The 26859-nt window shown below is 38.8% G+C and overlaps 1 protein-coding gene and 1 pseudogene across 19 annotated transcripts in view; both read left to right on the forward strand.

The window, feature by feature from the left end:
* Nucleotides 1–26859, forward strand: part of BICD1 (BICD cargo adaptor 1) — a 222538-nt gene that overhangs the window by 10172 nt on the left and 185507 nt on the right. The window lies entirely within an intron of this gene.
* On the forward strand, nt 13411–13504 carry LOC138397732 (U6 spliceosomal RNA; annotated as a pseudogene).

The following is a 26859-nucleotide window of genomic DNA, read 5'->3' on the forward strand; positions in this document are numbered from 1 at the left end:
TACACTTAGTCCAATAATTTATAATCAGCATTGTCAACTATAGTCAGCCCTCCATATCTGTGGGCTCTGCATCCATGTATTCAACTAATCTTAGATTGAAAATATTCAAACAAAAATTACTTCCGTTCTGAACATGTACAGGCTTTTTGGGATCATTATTCTTTAGACAATATAGTATAACAGCTATTTACATAGTATTCACATTGTATTAAGTATTACAGATAATCTGGAGATGATTTAAAGTATACAGTAGGATGTGTGTAGGTTGTATGCAAATACTACGCTATTTTATGTAAGAGACTTGAGCGTCCATAGATTTTAGTCTCCAAGGGGTGTCTTGGAACCAAACCCCCATGAATACTGAGGGACAACTGTATTTACATTACATACCACTCTGAGTTTTTCTTTTTGCTTTACCATAACCTCTTCTATGTCATTTATTCATTTAAAAATTTGTATTGAGTGGCTACTGTGTCAGGTGCTGTGCCACTTGCTGAAGATACAGTATTGAGCAAGACAGACAGGGTGGAGCTGCCAGAAGGGAGCTTATGTTTCGGACCAGGAAGAGAGTCAACAAGCATACATACTACATATTTCAGTTTTGAGAAGTGCCATGAATGAAGAGATGCAGACTGGCTGGGGAAGGAATGATCAGGCATAGTCTCCCCTAGGAGGTGACATTTCAGCCCAGACCTGAATCATGACAAGGAGCTAGTCATGTGAAGATAGGGGAAAGTGATTTTTAGGAAGCGGGACAAATGCAAAGATCTTGGAACTCTTGTAGTTGTTAGGAGAAATGATGGGTTACCATGCTCTGTAAAAATAGCCATTCATGTTTGAAAAAGGACCATTCTGTACGGTAGTGTAATGCCTTTGGATTTTTCTAATACGGTATTGTTTCTCAACATGGAAGTGTTTGAGCAGAACCTAGATATCTCTCTGAGGTCTTCTCTAGGAAGAGGTGGGTGGAAACTAGTTGCTTTCAACAAAGACTACATCAAGATGACCTGGGTGATTTATAAAAATACTACTGCCTGGATCCCACTCCTGGACAGTTAAATCAGTCATTGGAGGTGGGGCTTGGGTTCAGTATGTTAATCCCCCTTCCCTTATAGATGCAGCCAGGACTGGGAACCTCTCTTCTATATATTTCCAACTCTAGGATTAAATGACTCCATATGAATAGTGGAATCATTAGTGTTTAGTAAGAAAAGCTGGGAAGTTATGAGCTAATACATAATTGCACAGTCATTTAAAATTCCTCTTTTCCTTTCTTTTTTTTTTTTTTAAATTTATTTATTTTTTTTGAGACAGAGTCTCACTCTGTTGCCCAGGCTAGAGTGCCGTGGCATCAGCCTCGCTCACAGCAACCTCAAACTCCTGGGCTCAAGCGATCCTCCTGCCTCAGCCTCCCGAGTAGCTGGGACTACAGGCATGCGCCACCATGCCTGGCTAATTTTTTCTGTATACATTTTGAGCTGTCCATGTAATTTCTTTCTATTTTTAGTAGAGACGGGGTCTTGCTCTTGCTCAGGCTGGTCTCAAACTCCCGAGCTCAAATGATCCACCCGCCTCAGCCTCCCAGAGTGCTAGGATTACAGGTGTGAGCCACCACTCCTGGCCAAAATTCCTCTTTTCTATTTTTGGGAAATGAAGACACTGTAAAGCTTTTCAGAGAATCAGTGAACGTCATGCAAAACTTAACTGCATTAGACAGAGATATATGTTAAATTAGAATGCAATTTAGTTTCTATTCTTTAAAAAAAATTTTCTTAGAGATAGGGTCTTGCTATGTTGCCCAGGCTAATCTCAAATTCCTGACCTCAAGTGATTTTCCCACCTCAGCCTAACAAGTAGCTGGGATTACAGGTGCAAGCCACCATGCCCAGCTAATTTTCTATTCTTGAGGGTTGTTTGAAGTTTCTTTTAAAACATATGTCTCTTTTGCTAGGTCTATTTTGTTTTCATTATTCTGTTTGCAGCTGTTTATGCCAACTTTACAAGTTTGTAAATAGAATATTAAAAAAGAATTGCTTTCAGGAATTGATCTTTACCTTCTGGGTGATTTTCAGTTGTTCTTTTGGTCATACATATTTAGTGTTTTCCAACATTATTTTAAGGAGACAAAGCACTGCTCTAAAATGTAATATTTAACTGCTGTGTTTCTATCTTTAAATTTAGGATCAAAAATAAGAGACCTGTTTACATTTATGGGAACAATGACAATATGTGTACAATAACAGTAGCAATTTCCTTAGGAATGTTTTGTTGCACAGTTTGGCGTGGGTCTGTAATAGAAGGTTTGGAATGATGGGTCTTTGTTTTTTCTCTTGCATACTGCAGACTAATGTGGAATCAAATGCCACAACTGAAGAGCCCTTGGCCATCAATTTTTGAAATTGAAAGAGGTTTATATTATAACATGGATGGGCCTTGTTGATAAGCCTCCCAGATTGCTATTTTCTAGATGGTTGTAGGAGATTTTTTGCAGTTGACCTCGGGTAAGGTTACTAGGTGGAAATAGGATGAGTTTGATCTTGTACATGACTTCTTTTGTTCAGCTGGAGATACTATTATCTTATAGATTATCTCTTTGACACTCACGACCATTTTTTCCTCTCTAAGTCACAAACTGGCTTTTTTTTCTGTTAAGGATGATGTGCTCAGAACCTAATTTAAGCTCAAAATCTCAAGAAAATATAATTAGGAAGGAAAATCAACCATTGGAGAGAGAGGAAAAAAAGAAATAATATAATATACTCCAAACCACTTATAAGTAGCTTTTGAACTATTGGCTCCTTAGATTATTTTTTTTAATTGATATAGGTTCTTAATTAATGTTGATAATTAAAAACTGACTATGGTTTAATGATCTAGTTCTAGTGGTCTGAACAGCAAGAAATCTTTTTTGTCAGTATTTTAAAATAATTTAGAATTATAAACTATTCTCTGGAGCATTCTCAAGTCTTCCACCCTTAATCACTGTAGTTATTTCCAACTATGTTTATAATCAAGTGCTTTTTTTTTCATTGTAGCAAAATAAATAACATATTTTACAAATCGGGCCAGACGAGGTGGCTCACGCCTATAATCCTAGGACTTTGGAGGCCAAGGCAGGAGGATTACTTAAGGTCAGGAGTTTGAGACCAGCCTGAGCAAGAGTGAGACTCCATCTCTACTAAATATAGAAAAATTAGCCAGATGTGGTGGCGCGCACCTATAGTCCCAGCTACTCGGGAGGCTGAGGCTGGAGGATCACTTGAGCCCAGGAGTTTGAAATTGCAGTGAGCTATGATGATGCCTCTGCACTCTAGCCAGGGCAACAGAGCAAGACCCTGTCTCAAAATAAAAATTAAAAAATATATATATTTTCACAAATCTCATTGAGGTGCTTAGGATAATACAAGCTATTATTTATTAAAATTTAGACCAGGGTCTCAAAATAATAATTACATTTTTAGATACTGGTCACAGTAAGTCTTTTTAGAAAAAAGCAATGAAAAGAACTGTAGGCCAATGAGATTTTAGTCATTATTGGTCAATTCCAAGTGAAAAAATGTTAAGATGCATTTAAATTTGTGATACCAATGTGATTCAGAAATTTGGAAAATGGATTCCAAAGTAAATGCTGTGAGAAGATGAGTCATTGCATAAAGATGAATAATGGTTCATTCGTTCATTCCTGTAATAATGATACAGGAAGTACCTCTTATGTGTTAGTGACAGATTCGGGTGTTGAGAATATAGCAGAGAACAAACACGACAGAGAGCTCCATGCTCATGGAGCTTCCATTCTGTGGCGGAAGGGAGACAATGAACAAAATGAATAAGTAAAATAGATAGAATGTTAGATGGTCCGAAGTGCTATGGAAGAAAAATAAAACTGGGAACAGGAAAGATGGCATGTGAAGTGGGAGGAGGTTATTGTTTTCAGTGGGGTGGTCAGAGAAAACCTCCTTGGGAAGGCACACGGAGGTGGCCATGTGGCTGGGGGCACTCAGCCAGGGGGTCAGTTGCAGATGAGACCTGAGAGGGCATGGGAGTCACCTTATGCAGGAGCTTTTAGATTGTTATCAGGACTTTGGCCTTTGCTTTGAAAGAGGTGGGAAACTGAGCAAAAAAGTCTCAACGTTCTGCATACATTCTATAGAAATTCCTTCCTTGGTTATTTTCCTCTTATCACAGTCATTGGAAAAATAAATTTCTGTACTAATTCCCTATTAATGGGTCTATTTAGGTATAAATAACTTCATAATCACATAAAAGTTAAAACTTTTATGTAAAAGGCTCAGATGAAATATTACCTAAGTAGGAAGTAATTGCTTTTTATCACTTTACATGGCTTCATTTTTAGTATTATGAAAAATGTGGCCGGGCGTGGTGGCTCACGCCTGTAATCCTAGCACTCTGGGAGGCCGAGGCGGGTGGATCGCTCAAGGTCAGGAGTTCGAGACCAGCCTGAGCAAGAGCGAGACCCCGTCTCTACTAAAAATAGAAAGCAATTATATGGACAACTAAAAATATATATAGAAAAATTAGCCGGGCATGGTGGCGCATGCCTGTAGTCCCAGCTACTCGGGAGGCTGAGACAGGAGGATCGCTTAAGCCCAGGAGTCTGAGGTTGCTGTGAGCTAAGCTGACGCCACGGCACTCACTCTAGCCTGGGCAACAAAGTGAGACTCTGTCTCAAAAAAAAAAAAAAAAAAAAAAGAAAAATGTAGTTGTTCCTTTTCTTTTTTAAAAAATTCACAGTTTAATTTGTGCTCAGTTTCAAACCAGTAATTCTTCCCTTATGTTTATAGCTTAATTATATTTTCAAGCCAAAATATTTGAGGTTTTCTTTCCCTTCATAATTTTAACAATATGGGGAACATATTGTTACTTTTAAATCCAATGATACTTGTATAAAACTCCCTCCTTAACATTAAAAAATAAGGGTTCTTCAGTGTCTTTTTAAACCGTATACTCTTTTCTTTCTCTTCTTCTTGTATCCCCTCTCTCCATTAACTTTACACTCTAATACCAAGGACTTAATGGATCATTAAAGAATGAATTCTAATCAGGAGAAAATTCCTGAGAATCTTTGTTAAATGTCAGTGTGGAGGAAATCTTCCTAACCAAGATATAAAACTTAGAATCAAAAGGCCAGACTGACACATTTGGTTACAGAAATGAAAAACAACAGCTTGGAAAAAATAATGCAATATGGATGACTTACAAAGTATTATTATCCCTAATATACAGTCTCTGTGAGTTTATTGAAAACCACGACAATACAATAGGAAAAAGGACAAAGATAAACTAGACAAACAGAGGAGGATTTGCCAATAATAAATGTGCAAAGATGCTCAATCTTAGTAGTCAGTGAATGTAAATTAAATAATGGTGAGTTTTCACTTTTTTATGCATTAACTTAGAAAAATTTTAAATGTTGATGATATGCAGTGTTGGAAAGTGTACAGAGATGGAAGTGTGACTTGTCATGACCTTCGAGAATGTGATTTGGCACTATGTGGTAAGATATGAAATGCCAGCTTAAGCAACATAGTAAAACCCTTGTCTACCAGAAATAAAAAATAAAAATAGCCAGGCATGCTGGTTTGTGCCTGTAGCCCTAGCTACTTGGGAGGCTGATGGGGGAGGATCGCTTGAGCCTAGGATTTCCAGACTGCTGTGAGCTGTGATCACTCCACTGTACTCCAGCCTGGGTGACAGAGCAAGACCCCATCTCAAAAAAAAAAAAAAAAAAAAGATACAAAATGCACACAACACTTGGGCCCAAGAATCTTACACAAACCAAACCATAGGTAATTATATACCAGGCTCCAAATACCATTCATCAACGAGAAGCACTGTTTAGCATTTAGTATCCAATCTAGACCCTGTTTGAGCATGAATCATATATGTGTGGAACATAAAAGGAATCAAAGTATGCTCATTCTTCTTTGACATACCTTCCTACTCTTCTGTACATTTAAATAAATCATGCTTCTAGACATTTAAATTAAATCATATTTTAAAATCTAGATGTAATCCTACACATCCCCACTATCACTTATCTCTTAACCTACTTCCTATGTCTGATTTGAACTTTTGATTAGGGCTCTCAGAGTGTGATTTTCTTTTAAAATCTCCTTTCATTTTGCATTATTTTTCAGCTCTTCTTGGTTTTGAAAATGTCTGTGGGCAGTGCTCATTCTCTATTCTGATGCCTTCAGTACAGGGGGCTGCTGTTATATGGGCTTACCGTTGCCCTTAGAAGCAGTCCTACCATTGCCTACTGGCCACTTAACGAGAAGTTGTTTCACATCGTTTGTGAAGGGGCTGTATATGCAAAGAGACCCCTAAAAGCAGAAGGAGCCGAGAAACCAAATAATGAAGCAGAACAATCCAGTTTGTTGGTAAAAGGTGATTTATTGGGGAATTTATGGACAGAAGCATGTCTTGGGCAGCAGTAAGGCAAGTAGACCTCTGCCCCCCTCTGCCCCAGACCCAGGGCCTATATACTATAGGAAAAGAGTATACATGCTCCACAGGGACAATTAAAGTCTACCTTCCAGGAAAAGACAAGAATGCTATGTATGTCATAGGCTATACTTTGTGTGCTAACATCAAGGTTGTTTTGACCTAGGGGCAGGATTCACTGTTCCTTGTGCTCTTACATGAGGAACAGTAGATAAAGAGACATTCCCCAAATGGGGGTTAATTAGAAGTCTATGTGGCAGATTAGCGTCTAAGATGGAGTTACTTTAGCCTCCACACACATTTACTTAGAGGTTTACAAAAATACTGTGCTCATAAAAAAAAAAAAAAAAAAAAACCAAAATACCCTCTTTTACATTTTGGAAAAGAGTTAGGTGGTGACTTAGGACATTTTAAATTTACCATTACCCCTCTTTGCTATGCAAAAGTAAAAGTTGTAGAATGTAAAAACAACTGCATTGCATAAAGGGAAACGATGTAGGAAAAAGTAACTAGAAATGATGGTTAGGTGACATTGTACTCCCAAACTGAAGATTTTTTAATCCCTGATCCTACATAAGAAAAATTATATAGGCATTTATTCATTTCACATATGATTATTGAAAAATTGCTATGCCCCAGACAGTGTTCTGTGCTTGGGGTACAAAGTTCCTGCCCTCAGGGGGTTGACAAATGAGTGGGGAGAAAAGCAATAAAAGAATAAGCAAAAAGTTAATAAAGCAGGGTAGAGGAATTAACAAGACTGGAAGGGAGGCTAGTAGGGGAGCACACTATTTAAGAAATGAGGGCCAGGCATGCCTTTCAAAGGAGGTGACATTTGAGCTGAATCCCAAGTGGTAAGAAGGAGCAATCGGGGAAGAGACTGCAGTGTCCTGGGCTGAAAGTACCAGCAAATGGAAAGACCTTGAGGTGGGAATGTGCTGGGTGTTTGTGAAGTGGCATTTTGGGTGCAATGATCCTTTGTAGTGCAGAGCTGTGCTGAGCACCATGGGTCTGTGTGGCTCAGTGTAGCATGGTTAGCACTGTTAGTTGTTGTGATTACAAAAATACTGTCCCACATTCTAGACCCTGCCTCCCTGACCCTCCCCCAAAGGGGACAGTACTGCCCCCAACTGAGAACCCCCAAATACCTCAGTGTGTCTGGCATGGGGGTGGGGGGACGTGAGAGAGGAGGATGGAGAGGTGGACAGCACGCAGGTCTTTGAGCCCTGGCAAGAATTCTGGATTTTATTTTAAGCATTAACGGGCAGCCACTGGAATGATGTGATCTGATAAATATTTTTGAAAGATCACTGGCTATTGCTTGCAGGCAGTGGAAGAGCGAGCCAAGTTAGGAGGCTATTGCAGTAGTTCAGGTAAGAGATGATGGTGGCTTTGTACTGGGAGAGAATCTATTTGGGGGTGAGAAATGGTCTGATTCAGGATGTATGTTGAAGGATTTGCCAATGAATTGGAGGTGCGAGACACAAGGAAGGGGAGGAATTCAGGATGGCTCCTAGGTTTCTTTATAAGGAGCTAAGAAGAATATAAAGAAATCATATGATGAAGAGATATAAAAATAAAGGAGTAAAATGATATTTCACGTATGAAATATTGCATATTTACTTGAATTTGAAAATTCTTATGGATTCCAATTTTGATACTTTCTTTAAAAAAGAATTTTAAAATGAGTCTGCCAAAACATTTATCATTTGGAAAGGATTCATGACTTTGCCAGAAAAACAAGCATCATTCTATAGTTATAATGCTCTATGATGTAATTTACTGGACTTAAGTTGGCTGTGTTTCATGATGCACATTGAGTATGTAGCCATATTTCTTGGTTTCTATTACAAAGCCAAAATGTTAAGTCATTTTCTTCCTATGAAGTCAAACAAACTAGCCATGTATACTCTTTTAACATTCTGTGAAACCAACTCCATCCAGTTACTAAAATGGATATCAGTATTTTTTAAACCAAAGAGTTAAAATAATTATTTATAGGAAGCAGTGTGTGTGCAGTTAGATTAGGAACAAGGAGTCTGTAGCATAAATATATCCTTGGGCTGGAATTAAAGTAAAAAATCTGACAGTAGAAATAACAGCTCACTCTCTCTTCTACTGTGGAGCGAGGTAAGCCTTTGTTGACTCACTTGCGCTGCTAAATCATGCTATGGTCCCCGAGGGCCAGAGAGGCAAGTGTGCTAATCTGAGTAAAAAGCTGCTGTGGTCTTTGTCTGCATTAACAGAAACATGATCCAGAATGTGATGATAATGTTGGCTCATTGCTCCTGGAATATTGTGTTCTAGGTATAATGGTCCAGGGACCAATGGGTAGCAGATATAAGGATACAGAGCTCAACTTAACATGAAAAAGGACATTCCTTAGAGACTAAGAGCGGAGTGAAAGTTAGCAGGCCATCTGAGGAGAGAGAGACTTCTTCGTTGGCTAATCATGATGCTTAAGTTAGAAGCCAAAAAGCTATTCAGTAGGGATGCTGAGGAAGTGAGTCAGGCCCTTGATGGATTTTGGAACAGATGATGTTTAAATTGCTTTCAGCACTGTGACTCTGTCTTTCAGTGTGCCTGCTTCCTTAATACCTCAGAATTAGAATAAAGTCCTGGTGAGGACAGTCGCACCAGTCCTGTGGTTTATTTTGCAATGACTGCTTGATTTTTAAACTCTGTAGGTGAAATACCATAGTGATGGGAGCAATTCGAGTAAGCTTTGCCACATTTCACCTAGAGCAGAGATTGCAAACTGGTATCCGATGGCCACCTTGCAGCCCAGTGATTTAGAAACATTTGATTTAGGGAGCTTCTTTATTCAATAGGGAGAATTATATAAAAGTCTGGATTTCAGGACTCTCAAAAAAATCCATAGATTTCACAAAGCCTTGGGCCCACATTTCTGCACGGCATCAGGGCAGGAGCTGAGCGAATTTTTCTCTAGAAAGGGCATGAATCACTAAGTTGCCACAGTGTCCACCATTCTGTCTCGTCCGTATCATCTTACCACTGTCTGCTTCCCTCATTTACATCCTCTGTCACTTACCCTTGACATTTGAGTTTTGACTTCTGATCAAGGTGCTGACACTTTCTTGCCCTTCTAGGGAGGAAGAATAAAGGAGCAAGGAAAGGGGAGATGACGAAAGCAGAGGAGCGGGAGGAGGATCGTGGCGCGGTACAGGGAGCCCTGGGCTATCATTCTCGGTTCTTCTTACATCTCAAAGTCTACATCTTCTTCCAATGCATAGGAATAGTAAACAGGACTTTTTTTTTTTTTTTTTTTTTTTTGAATGAAATAGTATGTACAGGAGCACCTGGCATATAATCTTGTCCAAAGTACGCATTCAGCTCTGATTAGCAGGTATCCTTCTATGTTCTCCCGTAAAACCTGAGGCAACTATAATTTTCCACTGTTTTGTGATTGTTGCTTTTCATGTCTGTTTTCTCCCCCAGATTTTGTGTCTTATTCAACTTAATATCACCAAGCACCTAGCATGACATTTTTCTTTTTAGAAGGTAAGGACCATGGCTGCTTCTTTCTTTCTTTTTCTTTCTTTTTTCCTTTTTTGTTAGTGACAGGGTCTTGCTCTGTCACCCAGGCTGAAGTGCAGTGGCGTCATCATAGCTCACTGTTGCCTCCAACTCCTGGGCTCAAGCAATCCACCCACCTCAACCTCCCAAGCAGATGGTACTATAGGCGTGTGCCATCATGCCTGGCTAAATTTTTTATTTTTGGTAGAGACAGGTCTTGCCATGTGTTAGGCTGGTGTTGAACTCCTGGCCTCAAGCGGTCCTCCTGCCTCAGCCTCCTGAGTGGCTGGGACTACAGGTGTGCACCACCAAATCTGGCTAATTTTTTCTTTTTTGTAGAGATGGGGTCTCACTCTTGCTCAGGCTGGTCTCAAACTCCTGAGCTCAAAAGATCCTTCTACCTCGGCCTCCCAGAGTGCTAAGATTACAGGCATGAGCCACAGCACCCGTCTAGAGTTGAACCTTCTTAAGAAATTAAGAAGGCAGTTTTTTTTTTAACCTAAATCCTTATTTGGGAGCCTCATTATCAGCTTTGCTTATGGCTCCAGAAATAGCTATTAATACCTGGAGCTAAAACACTGTTTTGGTTTAGCACAACTCAGGTTTTCATTGAATATTTAGTATTTTAAAGTTACTTGTTTTGTTAAATTATTTTGCTTTTGTGACCGAAAATATTATTATCAGATATTTCCTGTAGTAATTTGTTACTCAGATATATAATCTTTTACAAAGGAAAAAATGTCATGGCAGAAAAAAGAGAACAAAATGAAGTGTTTTGTGGTGTATATTCTATTGGAGCACCTGGCCTTATTTTCTGACATCATATAAAGCCTTTGGCATTTGGTGTCAGCATCTGCAGCCAATGTTACTTTTTGTTACTGTATTATAATAATATTTAGTTGTATCAATTTGATTAAGTGGCCTCTTTTGTATGTTTCTTAGCAGCATGGCTGTAGAAAGTGCTCCAAACTTTATCAGAAGACCTAGGCTTTAATTCAGATTCCCTGTTTACTGGCCAGGAGACCACAGCCAAATATATACACTTTAAAAATAGCTACTTTGTGTTCGCTGCCTACCACATACTGGATATTGTGTTAAATATTTAATATGCCATATTGCATGTGCCTAAATAGCCTATGAAATAGATATTTTTATTCTTTCCATTGATATATGAGAAAATTGAGGCATAGATAAATTAATTTATCTACTGATGGAGCTAAAATTTGTGTAATGCAGCATAACTTCAAAACTTGTACTGAATTTTTAATAATAATAATAATGTCAACAACAACAATGATAATACTGTAATAGCAGAAGTAATAGCTTGGATTTACATGGTGCTAGTTGTGTTAAGCAGTTCTCCAAGTGTCTTACGTATATTTACTCATTCAAACTCACTAAGTGGTACATTTTTAGTTCATAGAGTTGTTATGAATATTAAATATGAATATGTATGTGTGCATTTATATATATTTACAGATGATCCCTGACTTAACAATTGTTCAACTTAAGATTTTTCAACTTTACGATGGTGCAAAAGCAATATAGTAGAAACCATACTTTGCCCATGTAACCATTCTGTTTCTCACTTTCAGTACAGTATTTAACAAATTACATGAGATAATCAACACTTTATTATAAAATAGGGTTTGCGTTAAATGATTTTGCCCAACTGTAGAGCATGTTTAAGGTAGGCTAGGCTAAGCTTTGATATTTGATAGATTAGGTATATTAAATGTATTTTTGACTTAACAATATTTTCAACTTATGATGGGTTTATCTGGACATAAACCCACCATAAATTGTGGAGCAATCTGTGTATATATGTGTGTATATGTGCTATGGGAATTGTAAATTAACTCTAAATTATTTAGTATTATTGGATGTTGATGTAAGAATGAAAAATTTTGTGGTTCTGATTAATTCATATCCTTTGAAGTGACCAGGAAAGTAGAGTTTGCATGCAGAAAAGCTGTATGTATATCAACTTCATAAAACAGCATGACAGTAAAAGCTTGCCTTTCTTTATAAGTTTGTAGGTAGATTTTAATTTTCTTTAAAAATTTTTACAAGATAGAATTTACTCATGCTATTATTTAGCGACTGTTTTATGACTTTATTATTTGGGCCCCAGTCTTTGTGGTTGCTATGGTGACTGCTTTAAAAACTTTGTTACCTTTGCTGCTGAATAGGTTTCAGTGTATCAGCCCTGTGTAGAAGGCCAGATTTCTTATGTGGACTTACTCTTGTTTCTGTAAATTTGTGTTTGTTACTGTCTGTGAAAATTTTCAAGTCAGTGGTTTTATGGCCTTTCCTCTACTTTTTTTTTTGAGATAGGGTCTCGCTCTGTTTAGGCTAGAGTGCAGTGGCTTACTGCAACCTCAAACTCCTGGACTCAAGTAGCCTCCTCTTCAGCCTCCTGAGTAGCTGGGAGTACAGGCATACAGCACCACACCCAGCCAATTTTTAAAAATTTCTTTGTAGAGGCAAGGTCTTGCTGTGTTGCCCAGGCTGGTCTCCAACTCCTGGGCTCAAACAATCCTGCCCCCGCCTTCCACGGTGCTGGGATTATAGGCGTGAGGCGCTGCACCTGGCTTCCTCCATTTGTGTGTGTGTGTGTGTGTGTGTGTGTGTGTGTGTGTGTCTGTGCAGTATGATGGAAAAGTCAAAAGCCTTTAAATTAAATCAGTTTAATCCGTATTCCTAAACTAGATGATAAGCTGCTTTAGACCCTTTCCTTATCCCTTACTTACAGTCAAGGCTCAGTAAATACTTGCTGATTGACTGTCAAATTCAGGATAACTTTTATACTAGCATATGGTGGGCACAGAGCTTTTAAAAAATACTGGTAGCAGAAGACTTGTTGGCATGTGTCCATTTTCAGAGTTTTCTAGAGGGTCTTATACCAATAACAAGAAAGTGGAACCATCTGTCTCTGTACCTAGGAAGGATCTCAGCTGTTCTCTGTTCAGTTGCTACCGTCTTTGTAGTGGATTCCCTTGCTGTGCTGTAATTAAGTCAGCCGGCAGGAGTCCCTGTCTTGAGGGGGCCTTCTCCCTGCTGGAGAAGTACCACTGCCTTTGTGTTACAAGCCATGTTATTGTGGAGTGGATAATTTTTTTTCCTGCATGGGTCTTGATTTAACAGCAGGGTCCCTCTGGGCTTCTTCCAAAAAGCACGGTGTTTCCCTGAAAATAAATGGCAGATGAATTCTTTCCCGAGATTATGAAAAACTATTAGATAAAAGCTTTTCTTTTTCTCGTGTTCAAAACAATGCTGAATGTTTATAATTATGCTCCCAGTGACTTGCTTGTTCACTGGCTTCCTTTGCTCTGGCAAAGATAGGGTTTTTTTCCCATGGCAGCAAACTTTTATAAAAATATCTAAAAGTCAAGAATACAACATCTTGTGCTTACTTGGGCAGCACATATACTAAAATTGGATTGATACAGAGAAGAGTAGCATGGCCCTTGTGCAAATATGTGAAGCGTTCCATATTTTTATGTTGGTCAAAGGGTGCAAAGTTTCAGTTAGACAGGAGGAATAAGTTTTTGAGATCTATTGCATAGCATGGTGACTATAGTTAATCAGATAATCTATATTTCAAAATTGCTAAGATTAGCTTTTAATATTAGCACCACACAAAAAAGTATGTGGGGTGATGAATATATTAATTAGCTCGATTAATCATTCTATAATGTTGCATATATCAAAACATCACATTGTACCCTGTAAATATTATTTATCAATTAAAAATAAAATAAAACAGCAAAAAGAATACAATATTTTTATAAGCCTCTTAACTCTCTTACTGTGGTCTAATAAAAGAAAGGCTCTAAATGAGACTATTATAATTGGATTTAAATATTCTTTCTTTCTTTCTTTCTTTCTTTTTTTTCCTATATAGAGACAGGGTCTCGCTCTGTTGCTCAGGCTGGAACTCCTGGACTCAAGCAATCTTCCCACCTCAGCCTTCTGAGGAGCTGAATTACAGGCATGTGCTATCATGCCTAGCTAGTTTTAAAATTTTTTTTTGAGATGGGGTCTTGCTATGTTGCCCAGGTTGATCTTGAACTTCTGGCCTCAAGGGATCCTCCCACCCTGGCCTCTCAAAGTACTGGATGGCATGAGCCACTGTGTCTGGCCAGATTTGAATAACCTTTATTCTTCCTTTCTCTTCTCATTTTCAGAGAAGCTTGTGTTCCCTCCTCCAGCCAAACCTCTCTCTGCATATCTGTTCCTTGCAGCCCCCCTCCTGCTCTCCTCCAAACATTCTACTTGTCTGTCTGGTACCCTTCTCCTCGGTAGGCATACTTTCCTGCATCTTCATCTCTTCCTGGAATATTCTTTCCATTTCTTCAACTTAGTTTATGTGGCTTCCCCTGAGTCCTGTGTAGAAGATAGTGCTTATTCTCTCCCACATGCCACAAATCTAAGAATCTAGAGAAAATGGCATATTCTTTTTTTTTTCCTTTCCCCGTTGCAATCTCTAAACTGTTATTTCTTTATCATTGCCTCTGCTTTGCCTCTACTGTTGCTGAGCATCCTCACTTCTAGTCTATTCTGACTGAATAATTCAGTGAGAAAGAATATATTCTAGGAAAAAGCTAAGATAGCAATCACAAGTGGGCAGTTTCATCAGCAAATATTTTGCTGGTATGGTGATTTTACTTCTTTATGAAAACTTACAGCTGCGTTCATAAGCTCTTGTCTCTGACTACATGGCTGAGTACAAAGAAACTCCAAGAATGATAATGTAAGGTTTGTATATTTAATTTACGGATAGAAATAATATTATCCCATTGGCACAATGCATTATTTCATCATGAGCTGTTTGGTAAATCAAGTCAAAATGGTCCTTGGTTTTCCAAAAAGCCATTTCACGGCACTTTCATTTCTTGCTGGAAATCTTCCCAGGCCTGACCTTTTGAAGTCAATTTTTGTTCTGAGGATGTATTATTAGGAGCAGCATGTGATTAGAAATGTAAATTATGAAAAATGCTGGAATTTACTTGAGGTCTCCAGTGTTACTGGCCTGTACACCCAGGAAATAGAAGTCTACTGCCCTCTTTTTAAAAACATCCTTGCTTATTGAATAGGTAAAACATGGCATGCCATGACATTTTACATTTTAAAATTATTAATGAGGTTGAAAACCCTTTTCACATTGTGTAACAATTTAAAATTCCTCTTCTATCAGATTGTTTTTTGGGGGTGTGTCCTTTGCCTTCTTATCAAACCTCCACTGAAAGAAGTGCCGTACATGTCTGTAATCCTAGCACTCTGGGAAGCCGAGGCAGGAGGATGGCTCGAGGTCAGGAGTTTGAGACCAGCCTGAGCAAGAGCGAGACCCCGTCTCTACTAAAAAATAGAAAGAAATAATTTGGACAGCTAAAAATATATATATAAAAAAAAATTAGCCGGACATGGTGGCGCATGCCTGTAGTCCCAGCTACTCGAGAGGCTGAGGCAGGAGGATTGCTTGAGCCCAGGAGTTTGAGGTTGCTGTGAGCTGGGCTGACACTACAGCACTCTAGCCCGGGCAACAGAGCGAGACTGTGTCTCAAAAAAGAAAAAAAAAAGAAAGAAGTGCCATAGTGTGAGAGGATTTTTTATTTTCTAAGCAGACTGTTTATTTGGTCATAGATTTGTAAGAAGTGTATCTACAAACAAACAGCAAAATGTTGGGTTTTAGTTTCTTTGGATGAATAAAACGTTACTCGTATCTCCTCATTCTCACAGTGTTTGTGTTACATGCTTAAGTGTGGAACAACAACAACAAAAAGACAATAACTGCATCAAGAACATGTTATATACCAGAGGAAATGTGACAAATTCTGTGATTGGAAACTCAACATTTTCTAGTGTCATTGAAATCTTCTGTAGAACGTACATGTTTACATGACCCAGAAAGGAAAAAACATATGAGGGCTTTACGATAGTTACAATATAATTCTGTAAAAATCTCGTGAATTCAATCATCTGTTAAGCTCTTGAGGGGATAAAAGTTCAGAACTGTGGTTTTCTGCTTTGCCTGTATCTCTTTGGCCGAGTGGTTACCTTTTCTGAGCGCTTGGCTTTCCTTCCGTGAACATAAGGTGCTCCATCTGCTGTTTTAAAGTGACGATTTATAATTCAAACAAGACAGCGTTTCGGTGTTATGCTCCCTGTTTTATAAGATACCAACTTAAAATTAAGAAAATGGAATTATTCAAAGCCTCGTTATCTGGTTTATAGTTTATTCAGAATTTATATTTCTGATTTTTTTTTGTCCTGTTGTCTGCCTTTGACTAATTTGTTGTGTTTTTGTTATTAAGCTAAACGTGTATGGTAAAATATGGTAAAACCAACATTCTGTATTTCTAATGCCCAATGAGGATTGTTTTAGAGGCTCCTCTTTTGGACACACTTTTTGAATAGCACTTACCACGGTATTCTGTACACAGTAGTTTTCTAACCTTTTTTTATTTCCCATTCTTTGTCAGCTTCTTAAGTGAGTGTCTTATTTGTTTTTGACTCTCCCCAGGGCCTAGCACATGGTAGGTGCTCAACAAATGTTTGTTGAGTGTATGAGCTAAAATCACAGCCTGTTTTTTAAGAAAGGTATAAATCCCAGTGTTTTACATTTTGCTGAACAAACGAGAAGATCGTGGATTCCTTTTAAATAGGGAGGAAAAGTTACAATGAAAAATGAGTCTCTTCACTTTGTTCTGCACAAGGGTCAGCTCTTTTAAAAATTTTTTTTTTTTAGAAACAGCGTCTCACTGTGTCACCCAGGCTGGAATGTAGTGGTGCAAATCATAGCTCACTGCGGCCTTGAACTCCTGGACTCAAGCAGTCCTCCCACCTCATCCATCCGGGTGACTGAGACTACAGGCACGTGCCACTGCGCCCAGCTAATATTTAAATTTTTTGTAGAGATTAGGTCTTGCTGTTGCCTAGGCTGGTCTCAAGTGATCCATTCGCCTTGGCCTCCCAGAGCACTGGGATTGTGGGCGTGAGCCACTGTGGCCAGCCAGGGTCAGCTCTTTGGGCTGTGTCAGGCAGGAGCTAGAGATGCTGGAGGCAGGAGTGCCCAGCATAGACTTGGGGGATCACATGTTAGGATGCATCAAATAAAATTGTTATTTCCATAGATCAACAATGATAGAATCTTGCAGTTCCATATGGTTCAACCTAATATAAATAACTAAATAAATACATAGGAGATGTGATGTTACAGCTTAAAATCGAGTCCATCTCGAGAACAACTGATATATAGAAAAAGTCAAAGCAAGATGAATTCACTTAAAATGGGGCTTAACAATTGATAATAAATAGAAAAAAGGATTGATTGAAACTATTAAAATATGTAAACATATAAACTATATTTATAAAAATAACTCATTCTTCAAATTAAAATGATTTAATATTATTTATGGCATGATTGTTTTTATATAAAAAAGGCACAGCCTGCATTTCACATCTGGCTCTTAAAACATTCTTATAAAGAGAATCTCAAACCATGTTTGAGGTTTGAGATTATTGTTTCATGAAGCACCCAGAATATAGACAGCCTTTCTTATTTTCTTTTCTTCAACTGTTAACAGTCTAATGCTGCCAGATATTTATCTATCAGGGATTTTGGGTGTTATTGGAGCCATCTTTTGTGGACTTTATGAAATCTTGCATGTGGCACAATTTGAGATTTCATTGTGCTCTCAATTTGCATTGCCTCCATGAGGCTTAACTACGGAGACACTGATTCTATGAGCTATTAAATAGTTCTCTCTACTTAACCCATTCCTCTTATCCTGCTTTATTTTTTATAACACTTATTACCTCCTGATTATATTTTTGTTTTTTATCTGTTTCCTCCCATTCTGTTACCAGACCATCTAGTCTTAATGTCTCCATAACCTTTTTAGAAAACATATTAAACAATGAAATATACCATATTACAGAAGTGCACAAACATGAATGCACAGTTTAACAAATAATATAAAGCTGCTATTCATGTAGCCACCACCCAGGTGAAGGAAGTAGAATATTACAAGCACCCCAGACTCTTCCTTTGTGTCCTCTCCGTTGAAGCTCTCCCTGGCCCAGGTAACCATTGTGCACAATTTTGTCATGATAATTTTCCCGATTTTCTTTTATAGTTTTACTGCATATAATCTAGTTTTTGTTTGTTTTTGAACTTTACGTGAATGGAATAATGTACATTTTCTTTCATGCTTTACTTCTTTTGTTTAACATTTTTTGTGAGATTCTCTAGGTCATTGTATGCAGCAATAGTTATTTCATTACTGTATAGTATTCCATTGTATAATTGTACCACTATTCATCCATTTTTTTGGTTGATGGACTTTGGATTGCTTTTGTTGTGTGGACTATTATGAACAGTGGTGATATGAACATTTTTATATGACCTGGTGAACATATTTATGAATTTCTATGAGTGAAATCATGATGGTATAGATCATGGCTATCTTCAGCCTTACTGGGTTTTCCAAAGTGATCATACCAATTTATATACCTATCAGCAGCACATGAGAATTCTCTAATTCTCACCATCATTGGATATTACCAGATTTTAAAGTTTTGCTGATCTGGTGGATGTATAATGGTGTTCTATTATAGTTATAATTTGCATTTCCCTGCTTACTAATAAGGTTGAGCAACTTTTCATACATTTATTTGGATTTCCTAATTTATGAAATGCCTATTTAAGTCTTTAGCCATTTCAAATATTAGGTTACATGTCTTTGTTTAGTGGTCGATAGGATTGCTTTATATTTATTCTGGACCCGGGTCCTTTATCATTTATGTGTTGCAAGTGTCTTCTTCTACACAGTTCACTCTTTTTGTGCCATCCTTTGATAAAATTCCTAATTTTAATGTAGTTAATATATTAGACTTACTAATTTTCCGTTTGTTCATGTATTTTTGTATTTTGTTGTTGTTGTTGTTTGAGACAGAGACTTGCTTTGTTGCCTGGGCTGGGGTGCAATGGTTTCATCATAGCTTATTGCAACCTCTAACTCCGGGGCTCAAGCAGTCCTCCTGCCTCAGCCTCCCAAGTAGCTGAGACTACAGGTGTATGCCACCATTCCCAACTAATTTTCTCATTTTTTTGTAGAGATGGGGTCTTGCTCTTGCTAGTCTGTTCTCTAACTCCTAGCCTGAAGCGATCCTCCTGCCTTGGCCTCCCAAAATGCTAGAATTACAGACATGATATTTTTCTGCTTTCTTTAAGAAATTCTTCCCTACCCTCTTGTACATAGTCTTTAAGACATTCTTACCTGAGGGTAGGGAAGAAAGAAAGGGTAGGGAAAAAAGACAAAAATTGTCTTTCATAATTAGTTCTTTGATCCTTCATAATTTTATATGTAAATAGATTGTTGTGACCATCTTTGAATCCACAGTGGTTGAATTGCATATATAGAGGCTTGAGTTAATAAATTATTCTTCCCAAGGTGAATATTAGCACATCACAATAGGACAGTGGCTTTTTTGCTAGCAAAATAATAAGGCTTCTCCTTTCTCACTCATGAAAAATGTTTTTGCTTAAGTTGTAATGAGTGTACAAAAGGGTATAAATCCATACTGGGTGTGAATGCCAAAGATTATGGTTTAAACCAGCAAGATATACCTTCTTAGACACAAGAAACATTTTGTCAAATAGCCTCTGACTTCATCTGTGCTAAATGAAGAATCACCAGGACGTGTTATATAGTGAAACTATTTCACTTACAGTAACAACACTTGGTAATTGCTTTCATTAATCCAGGCAGGTTAATATACTATCTGTTATACATGCATAACAATGTCAAAAAATCCATTACCTGCTGAAATCTTTCATATAGCAAGTTAAGCCCGTTTCCCTCATAAAGATTAAGATTCAAATATTAATCCAAACTACTCAGAATCACTTTCTCTCCCTCACTTTTCTAATAACCCCGTCAGAGAGCAAAACTGCATTATCAGTCACCGCAGAGCGCACAGCTCTGCTCTTTTATATTCAACTATGAAATCATCCATTTATAATACTTTGGTGGACAGATATCAATGGCATTAGTATGGGTGGGGGCAAGTGTCTCTTATCTGGGAAAGTGTTGGCTCTTTCCTGATGGTTGAATAATATACTTAGGCATAGAAACCAGAGTTTCTTGAAAGCAATATTCTTTAATTTTTGTCAATGTTATTATCAATACCATTATGCATATATTATCTCTGGGTATTTTAGCACTTTGTGATCAACTCCTACATGTTGTGGTTTTTGCTTCTGATAAGGGACAGAGTGAGGGAGGTAGGAGGAAGTAAAAGAGCCATAATGTTAAGTACATCCATGCAGTGCCCACAGCTACACACCACTGACATCATGAGGAAAGCTCTCTGACACAAGATAATGATGTAGGTGTGACAAAACATGATAGAGGAAAAGCCACAGAAAGATACAAAGTAGCAGAGATGAAAGAGTTCAGGCCTGTAATCCCAGCACTCTGAGAGGCCACGGTGGGAGGATCGCTTGAGACTAGGAGTTCCAGACCAGTGTGAGCAACAGTGAGACCCCGTCTCTACAAAAAAACCAGAAAAAATTAGCGGGCCTGTAGTCCTAGCTACTTGGGAGGCTGAGGCAGGAGGATTGCTTATGCCCAGGAATTGGAGGTTGCAGTGAGCTATGATGACACCACTGGACTCCAGCCTAGGAGACAGAGTGAGACTCTGCTCAAAAAAAAAAAAAAAAAATGTTCATCTTTGCTATCAAAATCCCATGTTCATGTTCCTAAATCCTGTTTCTTCTCTCTTTTGATTTAGGATTTGTTGAGTATCAATGAAGTTATCAGGTATTATGTTAAGCCCAGCTAGTCTACAGGAGATCCTAAAAATCTTTAATTAGCTGCTGGTCTTGGAAGAGAGAAGGAAGGGGGAGATGGTAAAATAATTATAATACTTTATAATACATGATAATGTGCAGAATGCATTTGCAACAGAGAGCCAGTAACTTTACACAGAGATAGCAGTTTTCAAGCTGAATCTTAGAGGACTAAGTTGATTGATTTTGATGATCAGTTAGATTTGAAGGGTTAGGAAAAGGAAGTTTTTTGTTGTTGTTGTTTAAGTCTAGAATGAATATTATTTCTATAAATGCAGGGTTTTAAGGAAAAAGGCTTAGAATAAAGTGGCAGAAGATAGCAGATTTCTGTTGTCTGTATATTTATATATCATGACAATATATTTGTAGGTACAAACATTCATTCTTGTACATAAATTATTAATATAATATTTATCTTTACCGAGTTTGAATTGTCAGCCATCTTCTTCGGTGGATGTTTGGGTGGAATGCTTTCCAAGATGTTTTCTCCTGTTTTTTGTTTGTTTTGTCTTGTTTTTTTTTTTTTTAGTTCAAAGATCTTGATTAGACTTCTCTGCTTGTCTCATACCTTCCTGATCAATTGATGGCCAGGAAATTCGATATCAGAGACTTTTGAGAATTGTTTAATCCTAAGGGCTTTTAAAATAATAAGTGGCCCTTAAGGCCAGTTTAATTTTGCTGAGGTGAAAGTCATTATCACAATCAGAATCTTTGCTCTAGCAAGATAGAGAAATTTCTGATGAAATGGTGAACTGAAGACTCAACGATAAGCTGAGAAAGTCCTATTTGTTCCACTAGACATTTTTTAGTTTTTGTGATCCTATTAGAAGGATATTGTCTCTTGCCATTCTGTAAGGCTATGTTGATCAAAGTAGAAATCAATTCTGTGTTCAGCTAATTGTGTTAGCAACTGCATATCCAGCAAGTGTTTATTAAGCACCTACTATACGTGAGCCACTGTACTAGGTGCCAGACATACAACAATGAGCAAAACAGATACGGGTCCTGCCCTCATAGAAGAGTGGGAAAAACAGAATGAATCAAATTTTCATATTTATAATCATAAATAACATACACATACAAATAAAGGCTCATTCATAACCCATTCATTCTTCCTTTCACTCTTCTCTCTAATCATGCCACCCACGTAAGTTATTTTTCAGGCAAAGCAACCAACCTTGCAATTTTCCCTTGCATATTATTAACAATTACTGTTCCATAGTCATCACTATAATTTGGCCAGTAAAGCTTCACATCCATGATGGCTTCCAAAATTTCAACTTGGGAAAGCAGGTGGATGGTGATATGATGAACTCAGGTAGAGGGAGGAAAGATTTGAGATTAAAAAAAATGTTTTGAGCAGGTAAAGTTAAAGGGAAGTAACATCAAAGTGAAGACACTGAGTAGGCAACTGCAAATACACTTCTGAATCTTGGGACTGACTAGTGCAAAAGCAAGAAAACAAACAATGAGAAACCATTGCTATGTGTCTTGATCTGGTTATGCACTTTGTCTGGCTTCAGATAATTGTATTATATATAAATAGTCCCTGAAGTCACAGGAGTGAGTGAAATTAAGTAGAGGAAGAAGGAAGAGAGGCACAGATAGAGTTCTGAGGGTCAACACCAGCCTTGCAGGGCCGGCCGAGGAGGAGCATGCAGCGAAAGAGCCAGAGTAGCCTGGGCAGAGAGCTACAGGGATGATCGGACAGTGGCACATGGAAACCACACAGGAAGCTTTCCAGAACCAGAGAGACCAAGTAAGATTAGGACTGGAAAGCAGCTGGATTGGTAGATTCTTGGGAACAAGAACAGAATTCTGAATTCTGAAATCCACAACTCCCATTCCACTGAAAGGTCAGTAGGTGGTGGTGGTGGTTTTTCCCCTTAGCCACCATTTTGAATATTTGATTAATTATCAGACAGTTATACTTCCTTCTTGGTAGTTAAGATTTACCAAGAAGAATTTCTGTGCTATATAAGGTTAAATGATCTGTGATTAAAATCATTCGTTACTTACCTTAATGCTCACTCAGTTTTTTTGTTTTTTAACATCTGCTTCGAGGCTACTCTCTTCACAATGCAGTAGCCCAGTCATAGGTTTCCTGTAACCTCCAACTCCCAGGCTCAAGTGATCCTCCTGGCTCAGCTTCCAGATTAGTGAGGACTACAGGCATGCACCACCATGCCTGGCTAATTTTTTTATATTTTGGAGAGATGGGAGTCTCAATGCTATATTGCCCAGGCTGCTCTCGAACTCCTGGCCTCAAGAGATCCTCCTATCTTGATCTCCCAAAATTCTGGGATTATAAGTGTGAGCCACTGTGCCCGGCCTAGATCAGCCAGTTTTGACTGTACAATACTCTTAAGAAAAATATTACTATCTATATCAAGACTGCAGTAATCAGAGGTGGAGGTTGTTTAAAAAGGGAAGCAGAGAGAAAAGAGAGTCAGAGAAGCAGATGTTGGCCATGTCCACCCAGGCATTGAGCAGGGGCGGGGATCCTTCCTGGCCGCTGCAGTGGTCAGACTGACGGGTCTGTGTTGTGGAGCCAGACACACTAGGTTTTCAGGGCCTGATGCAATTATACTTGAATCAGGCGAATCTCATACTGATTCTAATTCCATGCTCCTCCAACAGGCGCCTGGTAAACTCACTTGGGGAGAGCCTGCCTTTGAGCAGAGAATGTGATTTTCCCACTGACGTCCTTCTCTGACCTTTTGGCAGTTATATAATTCTTATTATAAAATTAATGTCTGTTCTGGTCTTGTGCATCAGTTTCCTGGGGGTTTAATTCACGTGCAAGAGCATCCTCTGAGTGAAACCTGGAATGAGATAAAGTTTCTCAGTCCGTGGATCATGATCTGAATCATGTCAAGTTCACCAAGTTATGTTCCCTGTCAAGGTTACTTGGCAGGTGGGAGCTTTCTTGTTTTTTTTTTTTTTTTTTTTTTTTTTGAGACAGAGTCTCACTCTGTTGCCCAGGCTAGAGTGAGTGCCATGGCGTCAGCCTAGCTCACAGCAACCTCAAACTCCTGGGCTCAAACGATCCTCCTGCCTCAGCCTCCTGAGTAGCTGGGACTACAGGCATGCACCACCATGCCCGGCTAATTTTTTGTATATATATATTTTAGTTGTCCATATAATTTCTTTCTATTTTTAGTAGAGACGGGGTCTCACTCTTGCTCAGGCTGGTCTCGAACTCCTGACCTCGAGCGATCCACCCGCCTCGGCCTCCCAGAGTGCTAGGATTACAGGCGTGAGCCACCGCGCCCGGCCGAGCTTTCCTGTTGAAACCCCTGCATGTGACCATGCGACCTTCCACAGGCAACGTTTATAGGCTGTTATTTTTTCTTAAAATATTAAAATTTAACATGGTAAGAATTCCATAATTATATAACAAAAATATGAATCAGGCATTCCCTAATGTAAAATGAAAAAGTCATCATCTGTAAGCATTTCGTACATTGTTCCCATACTGCTTTGGATCTTCTTGTGCTCTATTACATGGGGCAGGCCATTTCTGCCCAGCTTGATCCTTTGAATAAGGAACCATGGTTCTCCTATACTGTATTAAATACAGATCTTGGGCACTATTGGAGTTAGTGTTGGTCATCAGTAAAGATTTTCTCTGTAATGATGGGCTGGTCTCTTATGAATGATAGCATTAATACCATTGTATCTTCTTGCATGTTGTACATAATTTAGTAATGCATATAACTTTGTAACTTACATAAGTCACGCAACTTAATAATCCAACATGCTTTTTATGTGTTTTTATATTATAGGAGAAACCATATTTTTTTGAAGTCAAGAAATGTATATTGTTTCATGTTGCTAAATTTGTATGCTTTGTCAAAGAAGCATTGCCAGAAAATTATCTAAAATGTGGAACAATAAAGTTGGGGCTATACATGTCTTAGGTGATTCAAGAAAAAGAAGATTAGTGTCAGAGTTTAAAAGATGCAAAATAAGAATTAAGGCAATACATTGACCCCGTCCGACTTAGAATTCTGGTCATCTGAGCCTAAGAAGAGAGAGTAAACAGCTTGGGATTCCCTAATAGTGCCTGTCTTAGTCCCTTCAGGCTGCTATAACAAAATACCTCAGACTGTGTAACTTATAAAGAACAGAAATTTATTGCTCACAGTTCTGGAGGCTGGGAAGTCCAAGATCAAGGCGCCATAGATTCAGTGTCTGAGGAGGGCTCACTCTCTGCTTCAGACCTAGTGCCTTTTCTCTGCATCCTCACACAGTGGGAGGGAGCAAACAAGCTCCCTCAAGCCTCTTTTATAAAGGCACTAGTCCCATTCAAGAGGGCAGAGCCCTACTACTCCTAATACTATCACACCTCTTAATATTATCACATTGGGTATTAAGTTCCAATGTACTAATTTTGGGAGGACATGATCAGACAGTAGCAGTGCTGGTCCATCATTTTGTCCTGTCTGAAGGGTTTATCTAGGGAAATAAGAAGAAAAAACATATTTTTTCCCAGTGACCTTGAGAATTTAGCCTAGACTTGCTTTGTTCAAACAGGAAGATCCTAGAGAGGCCAGTGGATAAAGATGGGGATTAAATGAACTGGGCTTGGCTGAGCAGAGAGAATGATGATCTAAAAGGACACCTAGGTAAAACGCTTCTCTTTACCTGTACAAGTGCACTGCTTGTTAACATCCACGAATTCATGTTTTTGCTTTTCCGTGCCGTAGGTAGGTAATTTCCAGGGCTGCTGTGTTGCACAGATTTGGGGAGTAGTGATGGAAATGCTATCCCCAAAGTTACACAGTGCAGACCTGCACAGCCTGACTCAGGAGCCCTGGATTGGTCCATGACAGTGGTAAGTGTATGATACTCTGTTATCTCACAATGGTATCTTAAAAAATAGGTAGGAATATGCATGCTGTTGTTCAGAGATAGTAGTCTAAAGAGGGTAACCCCTTCTGTAGGTAAGGAAGGCATACAAGACTTACGACAAATTCATTGACTCTTCTGTCTGAGAGTATTTCTCTGTTATTTTCATTATAGCCCTTCCTTGTATTAATATAAACTGTATCAAGCTTCTCAGCAATTCTGGTAAATCTTTGTCTTTCGGCAAACACTTGAAAAAAATGTAGGATCCACTGGCTTATGTTTTCTGTGTAGGCATCAAAACAGATGGTGGTGGGATTGCTGGAAAGATGATAGCAGTCACAGTTGCTTAAAGATATGAGACTTCCTTGCTATCAAAGAAGACTGAGATTTATGTGACCAGAAATTTCTGCGCAAAGGAGGAAAAACAGTGTAGCATGTTCCCAGAGAGAGGTACAGATTTCCAGCTCTCCCAAGCCCCTCTTACAGAGCTGCAGCAGCCAGTGATGGAGCCTACACAGATTCTACCAGTAGATAGTCCCTTTCCTTCTCGTAGCCAGTCTTTGTACCCTGACAGCCCTTCTGACTGTTCCGAAGCTCCTGGCTGCACGCCTGCCTTCTCGCCAGGTGCAACTCGTTAATTACTTGTATACAATATGGTTATTGGATTGTGGTACAGCTTTGCCTAAATCGCTTACATTTTTCATTCTTATTAATTTGGAGACATGTATATGCCAACCCAAGCACAATAAATTGCTCAGTATTTATTGCAAGAGTAGATGCGTTGAAGGTCATGTTCTCATGCATCCGTAGGCTTATAACTGTACATTATGGTTATGTCACATTAGGTTATGAACAAACAAACTTGGTCAGATCCTCCCCCGGGGAGTTTGTGAGACACGGACAGAAAGCAACAGAAATGCCAGTGGTGGCAACAGGGACAGCAGAAGGAAGAGGAGCCGGGACTGAGAGCAGCTGAGTCACAGCTCACTGAGGCACGGGGTGAGCAATCCCCGTGAGATTCAGGGGCATCCCTGCCTCTGCCCACACAGCTGTGTCTTTCTTCCCTACCTCCAGTTTTCTCTTTTCTCCTTCCCTATGGCCTTGGTGGGAGAGGGATGCTTCACAGTTCCTGAGACTATACATCT

The sequence above is a fragment of the Eulemur rufifrons genome, chromosome 16 (assembly GCF_041146395.1).
Source record: "Eulemur rufifrons isolate Redbay chromosome 16, OSU_ERuf_1, whole genome shotgun sequence".
In the NCBI taxonomy this organism is placed as follows: domain Eukaryota; kingdom Metazoa; phylum Chordata; class Mammalia; order Primates; family Lemuridae; genus Eulemur; species Eulemur rufifrons.